This window comes from Paroedura picta, chromosome 5, assembly GCF_049243985.1.
Source record: "Paroedura picta isolate Pp20150507F chromosome 5, Ppicta_v3.0, whole genome shotgun sequence".
Classification (NCBI taxonomy): Eukaryota; Metazoa; Chordata; class Lepidosauria; order Squamata; family Gekkonidae; genus Paroedura; species Paroedura picta.
The window spans coordinates 49,519,163-49,526,141 of record NC_135373.1 but is presented as its reverse complement, the minus strand read 5'-3'; positions in this window follow the sequence as shown (position 1 = coordinate 49,526,141).

Below are 6,979 nucleotides of genomic sequence, written 5' to 3'. Positions count from 1 at the left end.
CGGTCTCGGGGCTGAAGCGGCCCGCCCAGCGCGCCTGCTGAGATGGGCCGGGTCTGGCGCGGACGCGCGCTTGCCTCCGGCCCGAGAGTCGGGTGGCGTCGGTGATGCCGCTGGTGTCCGTAGGGATTCCGCTCACATAAGTGCGCCTAGATCCTAATCGTGTCTGCTGAGGAGAAAATCCTCCTGCGTTGTAACCGCAAGCTGTGGTTTTACATACACTTATTCGGGAGTAAATCTCAGTGAATTAAATTGCTGCGAGTTACTTCTAGGTAAACCGACAACTAGAGCCAAGAGTATCGGCTACATCGCTTAGGGCTCAGCCAGTAGGATTTATGGCACCCGTTCTCCAGACGTGCGCTCACGCACACAAAAATGTCACACAGTAAAACCGACAATTGCGGTCTCTCTCACTGACCTGCAAGCCGCCGTTCTTTACAATTAAAAGGACCTGTCTGTCTTCCAAAAATAAAGCTGGGAGGCTCAAAACTGGCCACCGACTTCGGTGCACAAGCAAAGGGAATCGGAACATTCTGGGCCAGGTAATCATAAGACCCCCATGCTATTTGCATTGAAAGCTATGGTTGACTGAGGTAGGTTTAACAAATCTAAAAGCGTGGGGTGCGAACACTGGCCACTGCCCTCAGGGTGATCATTGGAGCTGCCATGCTGAACATGAAGGGAATTAGCTTTGCAACATTCCTTTGTTATTTGCAATGGAACCTTGTGGTTAGAAAGTCAGACTACCAAGAAATCCAGGTTTAAATCCCAACTCTGCCATGGAAGATGGCTCCCTGATTTTGGCCTGCTAACATACCCAGATAAACCTACCATTAGGGAGAAAGCACAGACAGAGCAGGATGAAAATCTCTCTCTCTTTGCCAAACGAAGAAGGTTAAAAAACCTCCCTGAGCTATAAGAGCCAGAGTGGTTTACTGTGGAGAATGTCTCACCAGTATCTAGAAGGTCTAGGTCCCAGTCACTATTGTATCACTGGCTGTGACACATTCTCAGCTTAAGCTACCTTGTAGGGTTGGTATGAGAATAAAATGAGAGAACAATGTAGTCCACATCAGTTCCCATGGGAGACAAAGGTGGGCCAAAACATGTTATAAATCTAATTTGGCTTACAGTTTGGTAAGAAAGAATACTCTAAAGCTGTTGCTTTGTTTGGTATTGCTGCAGGGCTTTTGCCAGGTGGAAGAGCAAGTGTTATCAGCTCTGGGTTGGAAAATTCCTCAATATTTGAGGGAATTGAGCTTAGTGAGGACAGGCCAGATATGTCTCTTCTGAAAAACTGGTTCACCTGCTGTAGGGACAATGATAACCAAAGACCAAGAGAAAGTAGGGTGTCTAGAGGTCCTCTTTTTAGAGCAGTGGTCCCCAACCTGCGGTCCGCAGCCTGGTGCCGGGCCGCGAAGGCCAGGGCGCCGGGCCGTGGTTCCCTCTCCCCGCCCCCCCCCCGCAGTAAAAAACTTCCCAGGCCGCAAGCTTGCGGCCCGGGAAGCTTCTTACTGCGGGAGAGGGGGGAGAGGGAATCAGGGCCGCGCATCGCGCATGCGCACATGCATGCTGCGTGGGCGCAGCCGTGCATGCGCGCTGCACGGGCGGGGCAGTTGCCCTGCTGGTCCCCAAACGAAAAAAGGTTGAGGACCACTGTTTTAGAAGACATGTTCTCTCTTTTTGGATGTCTGTCTTCTTTTAGGGTCTTTAAAAAAAACAGATGACTTTTTTTTTGTTGGGAGGCTGAGCCTATTTTGCCCTACAGTCCACCCATGGAAAGAAGCCTTAGTTTTATTTATTTGTTTGTTTGTTTATTTATTATATTTGTATACCGCCCTCCCCGGAGTCTCAGGGCGGTTTACATAAGAACATAAGAACAGTACATGAAACAGTCTATAACATGTGAATAACCATACAATAATAATAACTAATAGTTGTAACCATATAACAATATAACAGTATAAACAATATAAACAATGCAACAGTGCACTGTTTACAACCAGAATACTTCCTATTATGAATTTTGAATATGACTTCCTGTTTCATTGTTAGGTATGTGGACTGTTTTGCTCTGAGCCATATGGAAGGGAGGTATAGAAATCAAATAAATAAATAAATAAAAATTAAAAAAATGTCCTTAATTCCTTTCCTTCCCATAGCAATGGTGCAGAATCCCCACCCAGTCTCAGAAAGTACAGGACTCCTTTACATTCCTAGTGTTGCTCTTGTTAGTTTTGTGATAGCAATGGATCATTCCTGGAAATAGTTACTGTTTTTAGAGGCTTGGCAGAAAAGGAATTTTTCGCAAGCTTGCCTGACAACCAGTTTTGATGCAGTTTTGGGGTACCCTACTATAAGCTTTTGCCTGTGTGTCCTCTCTCTTCTGGTGCTGGGATCAGCCGTCTGCTATATTTCTTATTTCAAGACATCATAAAAGAAAATAAAAAGATCCATCAGAATAATTCAGCTTGTTTTATTTAAAATATTTACCATGCCCAAGGCAGGTAACAACAATATAAAACATTACAAAACATTGTAATAAAAAACACACTAAAAACAAGGCTAAAATAACCTATGCCCCTACTGGCAGACTTCACATGTTGGATAATGCATTTTCAGTGCACTTTAGAAGTACATTTTCCTGTTTTGCACAGGAAAATCCAGTTGCAAAAGCACATTGGGAGTGCTTGTTCCAGTGAGTGCAGAAGACTGTGAGAAGGTAACAGGAGGTAAGTGACAGAATTTGCCCTTAATTGGACTCTATGCCTCCTGCAACATCTCAACATTATCTTTTAATTTAATGCTATGGCTGCCAAGTGTTTTCTATAGTCTTCCAAAAAGGAATTTTGAGTCCTGCTGATTTTAGAGACGTGTATTGGGTTTTGTTAATGCCTGTGCAGGTCAATTGATTTTTTACATCTTGCCCCAAAGCGCTTACTGAAAAGAATGGAGCGGCCACATGTTGAGAGAGGCATCCAAGTATGTGGGCCTCAGGTCGCAAAGGGGTTTAATGATGAGCACAAACATCTTGAATTGGACCTGGAAACTGATCAACATACAGTGAAGGGATTTTGGCCAGTTCCAGATAACACAGGACCTGTCAGAGTTTCCATGAACTGCAGCTTCCAGATTCAAGAACCATTCCATGTAGAGTCCAGTGGCACCTTTAAGACCAACAAAAATTTATTCAGACTTGCACTCAAAAGCTCACGCCTGGAATAAATCTTTGTTGGTCTTAAAGGTGCCACTGGACTCTGGTTTTGTTTTATTGTGCTGCTTCAGACCAACACGGCTACCCACTTGAATCCATGTAGAGTGTTATGGTAAACCAGCCTAAAAGTTACTGAAGCAAGGATCAGATGATCTTTAACCCCCTCCGTGGATTAAATAATTCGTTAAGGGCCATGGCGGCGGGCCCTGTCCGTGATGAGGAAGGGTGCCGATAGGCTCCTTCCCCCGGACTGACACTTGGAGGGCCCAATCGGCAGGCATGAAGCGCCTGCCGATTGGGCCCTCCGAGTGTCAGTCCTCTACCAGCTCGCAATTGGTCCCTTGGCACCGGACTCACAAATCGGGAGGCCACTGCTCCCTTACCCCACGCCTCCACCCACACCGCCAGCCGCCACACCGCCGTAAACGCCTCCGGCCTCCCTACCTCCGGAGGCCGCTCCTTGCCGCTGCCACCACCACCCAGCAGGCGCCTGCCGCATGCTGCCACCCCAGCGAACGGCCTGGAAACCCCTCCAGCTGTGCCCAACCCTCCGGACCCCACGCCAATGCCTCCCGGGACACGCTGCGCTGGCACCGACGCAGGCCCCGGCCCCAGCAACACTACCTACTCTGCTCTCTGATGCCGTAGACCGTCCCGACCGCCATCTCCTGCTTCCCATTTAAAGGTTCGTGCAGTGCCATCCCCGCCCTCCGGTGCCCTGCCTCACCGCCACCAAGTCGCCCACCCACCCCGTGAGACTCTTCCTGACCCCTAGTGCCCGCTGTCTTCAACACACAGCGGGCTTAGTTTCTAGTTATGTGATAATAGGAAACCAGCATCCTGTCTAAAAGCACTTTTCACAGTCATGAACACCGGTTTATCCATCAGGAGATCTGAATCCAGCAAGACTCTAAAGCTCTTAGAGTCTTTTGGTGAAACCTGCATACCATTGAAGGTAAGAACAATGCAATGTGAACCACTGATCTTTTCAGCTACTAGAACCTTTGTCTTCTACATTCAGCTACTCCATATCTGCAGACAATCTCATTAGGTGGATATGATACAGACCCTTGCAGCACTGGCCCCATGTTGTTTCCCCATTCAGATTCAGCATTTTCCACTGCAGTCTTTTGTGATAAGAAAGATCACAACAACCTTAACACTGCTCTGATTGACCTACCTCAATTTCCTGGTATCTCAGCAATATAGCATGGTCCACGGCAGGGGTGGCCAAACTGTAGCTCTCCATATATCCATGGACTACAATTACCATGAGCACCTGTCAGTACCAACCAGTTTGGCCAACCCGGTCCACATTCTGGAGGAGATTGAGGGGGGACATGATTACTCTCTTTAAATATTTAAAAGGCTGTCACTTAGGAGAGGGCAGGGAGCTGGTCTTTTTGGCAGCGGTGGATAGGACTCACAATATTGGGATTAAATTACAGGCAGAAAGAATACCTCAGCAATGGAATTGGCTTCCTCTGGAGCTGGTGACCTCCCCCTTCTCTGGCAATCTTCCAAAGGTGACAAGAAAATTATTTTCTTTTGGTATTTATTATTTATGATACTTCTGACACAATCAAGATCTAAGATGGATCTTCTGTTTTTGGACAGTGTTATTTAACCTACAAATAGGGACAGAGTCCTTCCTCCAAGTGCCCTTGGGTCATATGGCCGCTGCTTCCTTCCCTCCTTGGATTTCACTTGCTAAATATCCTGATCAGGGGTGGACCCATAATTGGAGATTCTAGCTATTGTTAGCTATAAATCTCTTTCTTGCTTTTTCGGTGGCCTGTTTTTACCTCTCTTGGGCTCAAGAATTTGTTTAGATTTTGGTTACTGGAGTAATTTGCTCTTTAGGGGCCACTTAGTATTGGACATTGCATCCTGCTTATTTGCTGTTATTTGTCTGATTGGAACTTGCTAATTCTTTGTCACAAATATTCTTCATATTCTCTATAACAATTTTTTTTTTGTTTTCTCTTTATGTCATTGTTACTTCCAAGCCTGCAGTGGTGCCACAGCATTTTGTCATAGATCCTTTATTCCGGGTGTGGTTTGAGTTGTTTTCAGCATAAGTAGAATCTAAATCAGCCACTTCCAAGGTACAGAGGGAAAGACAGTGGAAGGAAGGAAGCTTCTTCTTTTACATTTGGGCCATTGTAGATTTGAGCTCTAATGTAAAGATGGTCAATATTCATGTATCTAGCATACACCTGCCTTCTGATCACACAGAATAATAAGGTTTCACGTGAATGGACCACAGAGTAACAAAGTCTCACTTGTATTTGGTGTATTTCTGAGCTAGAGAAAACATGATAACATAACCCCCTCCCCATTTTGTTACTATGACTTCTTTAGAATTCATCAACATTGCAACAAGGAAAGTTATTAAAATTGTTCTCCATGTCACATGTATAGCAGAATAACATCATAGAACAGTTGTCCCATTTTAGATTTATTACGAAACTGACCACAAAAAAATTCTTACATGCTTCCTTTTAAGCTTTAACAGAAAATACTGATATATAGTGGCAGAGAGTTATGCAAAATTAAGGAAGTACATTTACAACAACCTTTTGAACTTGATCTGGACAATGTTAAAATGTTGGGGAAGCTCAGACCATTAAATACTAATTCTTACCACAGTGTATATTCACTCTTGGTATCTTAATCTATCACATGTGGAAAACAGACATTTTTACAAATTTTACACTAGTAAAACTTTGGGGATCTAGGTACTGTATAATAAATGAAGGACATGTATCTAATGTACCTGTTTCAAACTGAACCTTTAGTGATCTGGCATGAGCAAGGCATGAGATTCCATTCTGTTTCTTGCTTGCTTTCATCTCTATTCATTGCCAGACGGGATTTCAGCCTTTCGTTTTTTGCCTCTTGTAAAAAATACTAGGTTGTTTACACCACCATCAACCTTCTGTAATGATCCCCACAGTAGCCTTCCATCGCAGCAGGAAATGGCTTCTAAGATTGCACCAGTTGTCCTAAGATGGTCTTTCCAAAACAGGAAACCTGTCTACAAGGAACATAACTGACAGCATGCTGAAGATACTTTCCCCGCCATTCCACTGGCAGAGTAATTTAAGCACAAAATCTCTTCCTTTTAAAAAGTAATAGTAGGAAAACAGCACAAATAGAAACTGCACTGACAGGAACCAGCCAATATGTCTCCAAGGTGGGAATACACTTTCAAGTGCATAACAATTGACCTTGAAGGCAACACAGGCAACCTGCTATAATTGTGGAAGATCCTACACAGATGGGGGCACTTGCCCTGCCAAGGACGCTTTTTGTCACAACTGACATGTGCCATCATGTTCCAAACCAAGTGAACACTGTTCAGGATGACCTCCCAGAAACTGACTTCTCATAGGATATAGAGTGTCTTCTACACAGGTCACTTATTCTACATAAAATGGTCAACCATGCCATCATGTGGTAATACAAGGGCAAATAATTCATGTTCCAATTGACACTGGTGCATCACGTGATGTCTCAGAGTGTCTACAATGAAATCCCTCAGAAGCCATTTCTGCAAACCATAACCATAAGGATATATGCCTCTGGAATTGCACAGTAATTATGAACATGCTCCAAACTCACTGTGCCTTTAAGAATTTATATGGTACACACCAAGTGTATGTAATGCCCAATGTGGCTTACAAACATCTTTCTCTTGCTCTCCCCACAAGAGACACCCTTTGAGGTAGGTGGGGCTGAGAGAGCTCTAAGAACACTAGTCTG